This window comes from Bradysia coprophila (genome assembly GCF_014529535.1).
Source record: "Bradysia coprophila strain Holo2 chromosome X unlocalized genomic scaffold, BU_Bcop_v1 contig_537, whole genome shotgun sequence".
Taxonomy (NCBI): domain Eukaryota; kingdom Metazoa; phylum Arthropoda; class Insecta; order Diptera; family Sciaridae; genus Bradysia; species Bradysia coprophila.
The window spans coordinates 23,384-32,798 of record NW_023503345.1 but is presented as its reverse complement, the minus strand read 5'-3'; the positions used below and the strand labels follow the sequence as shown (position 1 = coordinate 32,798).

The 9,415-nt window shown below is 37.6% G+C and overlaps 1 long non-coding RNA gene across 1 annotated transcript; it reads right to left on the bottom strand.

The window, feature by feature from the left end:
* Positions 1–1,848: 1,848 nt before the first annotated feature.
* LOC119070175 lies at positions 1,849–5,266 on the bottom strand. The gene is made up of 3 exons (XR_005086473.1): positions 5,136–5,266; positions 4,790–4,791; positions 1,849–1,859 (listed from the first exon to the last, which is right to left on the bottom strand). It is a non-coding gene; the product is annotated as an uncharacterized LOC119070175 (long non-coding RNA).
* Positions 5,267–9,415: the final 4,149 nt, after the last annotated feature.

The following is a 9,415-nucleotide window of genomic DNA, read 5'->3' as shown; positions in this document are numbered from 1 at the left end:
ACTCGGTCCAAAGTATTTTTTGCACATAAATCGAATAAATCTCATCCAATTTTGCTAGTTTTTGTTTCATTTGAGAGATAATTGAATGTCGGATAGAATGATGGCAAAAAAAGTTTCAAATTTGGGCCCTTGGACTAAGGCCACTACTCGGCCCAAAGTATTTTTTGCACATAAATCGAATAAATCTCATCCAATTTTGCTAGTTTTTGTTTCATTTGAGACACAATTGAATGCCGAATAGAATGATGGCAAAAACAGTTTCAAATTTGGGCCCTTGGACTAAGGCCGCTACTCGGCCCTAAGTGCTTTTTGCACATAAATCGAGTAAATCTCAACCGATTTTGCTAGTTTTTGTTTCATTTGAGAGGTAATTGGAAAGTTGGCAAAAAATTTTGGGTTTCTAAAATAATGTCGTAAATTGTTGGTTTTATTTGAGATGTACTTCGTACGGGCTTTCGTAATTGCGCTATGCGCAATTTTAAAAATGAACACTTTCAGTAAATTTGACCATGCCCAACTTGACTTGCATTTTGGTAACAGACGCATTAGAGGGTTGTAGACGTATTAGGGTTCCGGGCGTATTACAGCTACGGACGTATTATGGTTACGGACGAAATAGGATTACGGGTCGTACGGGGCTAAGTCGCAGCAAACGCTCCGACTGTTCTGATGCCTTGTTTTTATTAAAATAAGAAAGTCAAAAGTTTTTGCACTTACCCTTACCCTACGTTCTTACTTTGCTTATTCAGTTTAAAATTTTTAATTTTGTTTGAAAATCTCAAGGGGGCAAGGAAATGGTCAGGGGGCCAAGGCTATGGCCCCCTTTGTCCCCTCCCCTGTCTACGGGCCTGAGCCCAAAGTTGGCAATTTTGTTAGAGCGAAAAAATAAAATGAACAAAAATCTATAAGGTGTAAATCTATAAATTTTTACAGGTTAGAACCTTTTAATTTGCATTTTTTGTTCAATTGATGTTTTCAATCTAACAAAAAATTGACAGCTTCGAAAAAAGTGCACCTGGCAGTATTTTTAGCTCGTTACCTGTTTCGTATTCCTTTGTCAATTCTAAGTAAAGCCTAGGGCCAGGCTTTTTCAAATAAAAGTACGACCCACCCTAATATTGAGGTCGCTTTACGAATATTTCGGTGCATCGCTGTAGCGAAATGTAGCAATGCTCTTAAACGTGTAAAGAGTTTTATTAGTATTTTCTTTATTGAAAATGATTTGGTTCAACAACTAGATAAGGGTTTAATAATCAAGACGTTTGTGGAGTCGAAAGAATGACAAAAATTCATATTTTATGATTGTTTTTCACATTGTCATTTTTACTTCAGGAAAAGCTTTTAATTTTTGATTTTTTTTTCATCAAAAATGTTAAAAAGGGTGATGAATATTGGATATTGAATATTGGAGCCAGATGCGCTGAAAACTACGGACTCTAGAATGCCTCTCGGTTGTGTTGGCTTTCAGTGAATGAAATTTCTGACAAATTTAAAATTGAAATCAATGAAGGGCTCGGAACAGATCAGATCAATCCGATTTTATTTCAGATTGAACTGTTTATCCGAACTGAATCTGATCTGATCTGAAGTTTACAGATTCTGTTTCATGTTTACAGATTTCATATCAGATCAGGTCTTCGCTAGCGAACTGAAACTGAATCTGAAAACCTCAGATTGCATTTTTTCAGATTCAAATCAGGTCAGAACGAACTGTTCCAAGCCCTAACAATGTGTCAAAAATATATACTATAAAATTGAGACAATACAAAAAAAAAAGTGTGTCGACATACTTTATATATGTCAATATATGTTTGAGGTCAAATGATTCATTGATTTTCTCATTACGATGTACAACTACACTAAAAAATTGAGAGGTAAAAAATGACGCAGGCTCGAAAAATATCCACACAAAAGAGCAAATGTCCGTCAAAAATACGAGGAAATGCTAAGGAAAAAAGAAAATGATGGTCCACCATTTTGGCCAGTGAGTCCTCGACAAATATCAATAATAAAAAAATAAAAGGAAAAAATTATAGATTGAAGTATAAAACAATTTAAAAATTTAGAGTTGCCACAAGGCTGAGTCAGATAATATTAATTGTTAGTCTAACTAAATTTTTGATTATTAAGGGAATTAAGAAGAATAGATTCTTGTACATTTTTAGCGGTTTTTCTTTGGATTGTTTTTGTAATTTAATTTTGTCGTCGAAAAAAAAAACTTTGTAAATAAAAAACAAATCTGAAAATAAACAAGAAATGTTTTAAGTTAATTTGAGCGCTTATTTTCATGCAGCTGAACTGTTATGATGATAGAAATGCAAATAAGTATTCAAACTTTGCTTGAAGGATGTGTCAAAATTGAAATGACAAGTCCTTGAAGGCAAACAAAATTATGATCAACTGTTTTTCCAGTGCCGCTTTTTACCTCTCGGCGCCACGGGCACTTCGAAAAATGCGTCATAGTATTAATCGTTAGACCCGTACGAAGTACTGGGGTCTTATAGGATTACGCATACGTTTGTAACACGTCGAATTGTACTCCCTGAGTAAGGGGAAACCTAAACAGCCTCCATACACTTCGGCCAACACTCAACGGGGAACAGCTGCATACTCGATTTTCGACATTTCATTGATCAGAATTTTATTTTTGTTATGTTGATATTTTTCAACTGGTGGTCCTTTTGTGCGCGAAAATTTAAAAACATAGAAATTTCTTCTGTAAACACGAAAGTCTTTTTGTTGTTCAATTCAAGATGAAATGGTACTTAATTCTATATTGTAATTGTTTTTGTGTTTCAAAACAGTTCAACAATTGTTTTGTCATAAAATAATTCGTTTTAACAGAAATAGAAATAATCTTAATACTTTACGAAAGCGGGTGAATATTATAATTGTTCTCGTTATTTCGTCGATTCGTATATTCGTAAGATGACGGTTGATTTTAGACAGTTTTGCATGTAGCCCTTACTTAGTTTGTCGTTAGTTGTAGACATGGCCTCAAATCGAAACGGTAAATTGGTAAATAACTATTTGTGTTTAGTGTTTATGCGTCTGCCTGAGACACTGAAACTAATCTAAAATACTATAGACATAAACCAAACGTTAAAAAAATGGTTCCGAAAATTTTCAATTTTTCCGGCTAAATTTAACTAATCCCTTTATTTTCCCTATTTTATTTACCATGTTTTTGTTGAATTACACACTTGATATAATTCTATCTGGTAAAGACAAGTAGTCTAAATAAACAGCAGAGTCTAAGTGACCCTAGTTAAGATAGAAAATTGTGAAAGTCACTTTTCAATAAACAGCCGAAAGGCACAGTCGTGTTTCATTGGAGGTCCGGAAAAAGGACTTATCCGAAATATCCTGAAGTAAGTCCACATATTCCAACAGTTTTTCGACCTTAAAAGACAACATATAAATACAAAATTCGCAACATAAAAATATTTCATCATTTCAGTCGAAAAACATTAAAAAAAAACTTTTTGTAAACAGACAAAAATTCATTATTTTCAAAATTTTGCGCACAAAGGACCACCAGTTGAAAAATGTTACGTAGGCAACCTAACAAAAAAAAATCGAAAAAGTAAAAAAATATCGAGTATGCAGCTGTTCCCCGTTGGAGCTCGTTCAGGAACGATTTTTTCTTCACTGAGTTTCGTTCAGTTAACGATGACAGGTGTAACTGTGAGGTTAGATTTCTCACGATGTATTTTGGTCGTGAAATGTTACCCAAATGTCATGAAACTTCGATGAAGTGAATTTACAATGACTGTGTTGTGGTTTGATTTTTTTTTTTGTTACAAAATTATCTGCTGATAGAAATTATTTCGATTTCTGTGGACCATTTAATGAATCGATATGCCAGCGTCGACAGTTCAAGAACAAAGATTTTCCGATGTCGAATCGATCTGCCACCGACCTAACAGAACATTTTCATAGAAACGGATGCTGTGCTAAAAGCAATCCTGTACGAGTCGGGGGTTGCTATATTGTGGTCGCATCCAAGTGCAAATAAAAATGCCAGAAACGTCCATCAAATGGCAGAGAGGTTTTTGCGTGCAGAACCACATAGTTCATGTTATGTTGCCGGCGAATGTGTTCGAAACGGGAGTGATGCGTTTTTGGGAAATCTTGGATCAATGCGAACAAGATATCTTCTCGTCAACTATTTGGTTAAAATCAAGACCTACGATGCTGTCAAAGTTGCACTGGATCATGTATTGGAAATGTTCGATTAATGGTTCCAGCACTATTCATACGACCGGGAAACGATCAGGAGTGTTACGATTTCATGAAATGGTACGAAACTATCGGTACAAGCGATGATTAACATTGGGATGACATGGATCAACCATTTCTCGATGTTAGAGATGTCGACGTTTCGGAACTGGTTGATATATTTACGGGACGCAATGCTTACTTGGAATAGGCCGTAGCATTGATGCTGATCAAAACGACATTTTAACGGGACGTACGACCGCTGCAGCAATCGTTTTTTATGTACGGCCAAGTAGCGCTTTCTACGGAACTAGTCGATCGCATCCGCAAAGAAGCAATCGACGGCAACATTGTGGCGAAGCGAAAGGATCTGTTCATCAGTAAAAATCAGAATCCTTTGATCGAAACGTTGCTCAAGCAGATTAAGCAGCTGTTCGACTTCTTTCAGACGGGGATTAAGTACTTGGCCCGGTCTCATCGATCCGAAAGACTATTAGGACGCAATGACAGCGTGTCGATACAGTGAAGGAAGTAAAACTAATGCCCAGGTATGCCCATATGAGAAGACGCCTGATGCAGTTCAGATAATCAAAGAAATGGTCGATCTTAGAACAGCGCACTGGAGATTGTGCGAAAATATTCTTTTTCTGACTTTTCATTGCGTCGAATGAATTCTGAATAATGGATTTGTGATGTTCGTCATGGTCAAATAAATTTCTGAGAAACAGAACCGTTTGGTTGCCAGTTTTTTGTGGCTCATCCTTCCTCATTCATCGATTAAATCAGTCGCTACTTTAGGTCTTCATTGATTTCAGACCAGGATCCGCTGGCTACAATTTGACACTGCCGTCTTAAATATGTTTCAACCTGACTCGATTTACTGTCATTCGGGAGTGTGAGCGAAAAACTCTTACTGTTTTGCAGTCTAGACTGCAGTAGTGGACGTAAAATAAATGAATTAAATTGAATTGAAAATTAAAATGTGTATTTCTGTAAGTGACAATACATCCTTAATCACTTAACTGGAGTTCACGTTCTTACTTAAGAATTACCTTCATGCATCATGATATTTTCTGAAAAGAAAACGATGTGTGAATGTAAACATAAACAGAAAGTTAACTCGTAACTTTCACTAACGTATCTGAACGGCAAACTTCAGACAACTGTCAGTGTAACATTAAACGAATCGTCAAATGTTCACTGAGTGAAGAATTTTCCGTTCCTGGACGAGCCCTTGAGTGTTGGCCGAAGTGTATGGAGGCTGTTTAGGGAAACCTATTGTGGTTGTCTGAAAAAAAAAAGTCCGTCTGTACGTCTGTCTGTCTGCACGATAACTTGAGTAAAACACATCCGATTTCTAAAATTCTTTATTTCCCGTTTGGTAATGTCAAAAGACAGGCTAAGTTCGAAGATGAGTGATTTTGGATCGACCCCTCCCGAGCTGTGGCCCAATAAGTGCTTTACGGTTTTTCGAAGATATATCCGGACATTCAAACGTTACACTTAAAAGTGATACGTCAAATAAAAGGTATTTACAATACCGATCGACAAAAAAAAGTTTATGGAAATCAAATGACCGACTCGTGAGTTAGACCCCTTGGTGTGAAACAGGCACAGGGCGGCAAGCAGTTTTTGCTTGTAGGTCGGCCACATTTGAACATATTTCGTCTGTTTTAGCTTTATTAGATAGGTATTGACCAGGGACGGTTCACAGTAAAGGCTTTTGATACGAATAGGTGTTTCGTACGGGTCGGCGTTAGCTATGTTTTTTCTTCAGTTATCACTTTTGTTTACAAAGAAATGGAAAAAATAGTTTTTCTTGCAACTAGAAGAATACGGCACAAACTTAATTTATATGTTAGGTGATTTGTATTCTTTTTGAAAAACGTAGCAACGTTGTTTAATGTCAAAATATATATGGGCTCGGATGGCAACTGGTAACTGTTCGGATTGATGTAGTCGACTCCGAATAAGTCAAAAGTTTCTTCTTCTTCTTTTTCAGCCTGTTTCTATCCACTGATGGATGTAGGCCTCTCCAACTTCTTCCCATTTCGTACGATCCATTGCCATTTGCTGCCAGTTTGTACCTGCAATATTCTTAATTCCGTTTATCCATCTCTCTGGTGGTCTACCTATAGCTCGTCTTTTATATGGTCGCCAGTTCATGATCTTTTTGGTCCAACGTTCGTCTGTCCTTCTTGCAATATGTCCCGCCCAGCTCCATTTCAGAGATGCTAATCTTTCCATGACATCAACGACCCTGGTTTGTTGTCGAATCCATTGATTCGTCATTCTGTCTCTGAGTGTTATTCCAAGCATACTCCGTTCCATGGCTCTTTGTGTCACTCTCAATTTATCTTCGGATGCTTTCGTTAAAGTTAACGTTTCCGCTCCATAAGTGAGCACTGGAAGGACACAAGTGTCGAAAACTTTGCGTTTCAGACTATTATTCATTTTGCTTTTGAAAATTAGTCTGAGTTTTCCGAACGCTGCCCATGCAAGACCAATCCTACGTCTTATTTATGCAGTTTGGTTGTCCAGACCTAACTTCAGTTTATGTCCTAGATATACATAACATAGCTGTCGACTCGTTCAATGACAGTGTCACCAATTTTGATTTCTCCGGTGTCTTTTGATTTCCCCAGTGTTGGTCATGACTTTTGTTTTCGATAAGTTCATCTTGAGGACAACTTTGCTTGCCTCTTCACTTAACTGTTGTAGCATAAGCTGAGCCTGACCTAGATTCGCTGCTATCGGTCCAATGTCATCAGCGAAGCGGAGATTGCTCAGGTACTCTCCATTTTACTCCAGTTTAACTTCCTAAAAATACTCTGCAGAATCGCCGTGAATAATTTCGGTGAAATGGTGTGAAATGGTGCCTTACACCTCGGCCAATTCTGAATTTCTCCGTGCTCTTATGAAGTTTTATACATGAAGTAGCATTTTTGTACACATATCGAATTGTGTTGGAGTACCTTGAGTCTACTCTACATTCGTCTAATGCGTCCAATATCGACCATGTTTCTACTGAATCGAAAGCTTTTTCGAAGTCTATGAATAGCAAGACTATGTCTATGTTGTATTCACGACACTTCTCAATCACCTGCAAATGGTCGTTTGTGCTGAAACCAGATCTGAAAGCAGCTTGTTCAACAGGTTGGTAGAAGTCGAACTTGTTAGTGTTCCTCTTCGTAATGATTTTCATAAACAACTTGTAGAGTGTTGATAATAGGCTTATGGGGCGGTAACTTTCCAGCTTTGTTATGTCTCCTTTTTTATGCAGCAATATACTTACCGCATTTTCCCAGGCTTCTGGTACTTCTTCCCATTGGAGACATTGATTAAACAAAGCCGTGATTGCCTTTAATAAGGATTCTCCACCCAGTTTAATGGCTTCCACTGGAACTCCATCTCGGGAGACTTTTTGTTTTTCATCTCGGCTACTGCGGCCTTGACTTCATCAACAGTTATTCGGTTTCTTCCGTTGGACTCTGTCTTGCTGAAGAAAACAAATTCTCATAAAATTCTGTTGCAATATTTAATATCGCATTTCGATCCGTTTGGATCGTTCCTGTTTTGTCTCGTAATTTGAAGATTTCTTTTTTGGCGTTTGTCATTTTTCTCCGTAGGACTTTCATATTGCAGTTAGCTTCAATTATGTTTTGAGCCAATTGGACATTATATTTTCTTTCATCTGATCTCCTTGCTTTGTTGATACTTTTAGACAAGTTCCGGTATTCCACCGAATCTCGTCCTCCGTTTTTTACCAACTCTGCTCTGCTTTCGATCAGGTCTAATGTTTCTCTGCTAAGTTTTGATTCTTTCCCTTGGACGGATTTGCATTTGGATTTCATGAAACCCATTATTGTATCAACGATTTTGGTATTCAATTCGTCCAATGTTTCACATTGATTGTTCTTCTTCTTCTTCTTCTTTAGCCAGTTTGTATCCACTGCTGGATGTAGGCCTCCCCTAAATTTTTCCATGTTGTACGATCCATTGCCACTTGTTGCCAGTTCGTGTGTCCATATGTACCTTTGATATATTTCTTTATTCCGTTTGTCCATCTCTCTGGTGGTCTTCCGACAGGTCTTGTTGTGGGGGGTCTCCAGTCCATGATGGCTTTGGTCCAACGGTCATCTGTCCTTCTTGCAATATGTCCTGCCCAACTCCACTTTAGAGACGCAATTCTTTCCATGACATCAACGACTTTTGTTTGTTGGCGAATCCATTGGTTTGTCATTTTGTCTCTGAGTGTAATTCCAAGCATACTTCGTTACATGGCTCTTTGTGCCACTCTCAACTTATTTTCAGATGCTTTGGTTAATGTTAACGTTTCTGCTCCATATGTCAACACTGGAAGGACACACTGGAAGGACACACCTATCGAAAACTTTCCGTTTTAGACTATTATTCATTTTGCTTTTGAAAATCAGGCTGAGTTTCCCGAAAGCTGCCCATATAAGACCAATTCTACGCTTGATTTCTGCAGTTTGGTTGTCTAGACCTAATTTCAGTTTGTGACCAAGGTATACATAGCTGTCGACTCTTTCAATAACTGTATCTCCAATTTTTATTTGTCTGTCGTCGTCAATGTTTGTCATGATTTTCGTTTTAGGTAAGTTCATCTTGAGACCAACTTTGTTAGCCTCTTCATTTAACTCTTCTAACATGACTTGTGCTTGGTATAGATTTAGTGCGACTAGGACAATGTCATCTGCGAAACGGAGATAACTAAGGAATTCTCCTTTTATGTCAATTCCCTTTTTGCTCCAGTCTAATTTCTTGAAAACACCTCGACCTAGCCTGAATTTCGTCGTGTTCTCATGAAGTTTAATACATGACGTAGCATTTTCGTACACATATTGGAGCACCTTGGAGTACCTTGAGTCCACTCTACATTCGCCCAATGAGTCCCATATCGACCATGTTTCAACTGAATCAAAAGCTTTTTCGAAATCAATGAATATCAAGACTATGCTAATCTTGTATTCGTTGCATTTTTCAATCAACGTTCTCATCACTTGTAAATGATCGTTCGTGCTGAAACCTGATCTAAATCCACCTTGTTCGACTGGTTGGTAGAAGTCGAACTTTTTCGTGTTCCTTTTTGTGATGATTTTCATGAATAGCTTGTACAGTGTTGATAAAAGACTTATGGGCCGGTAATTTTCTAGCTTTGTTATGTCCCCTT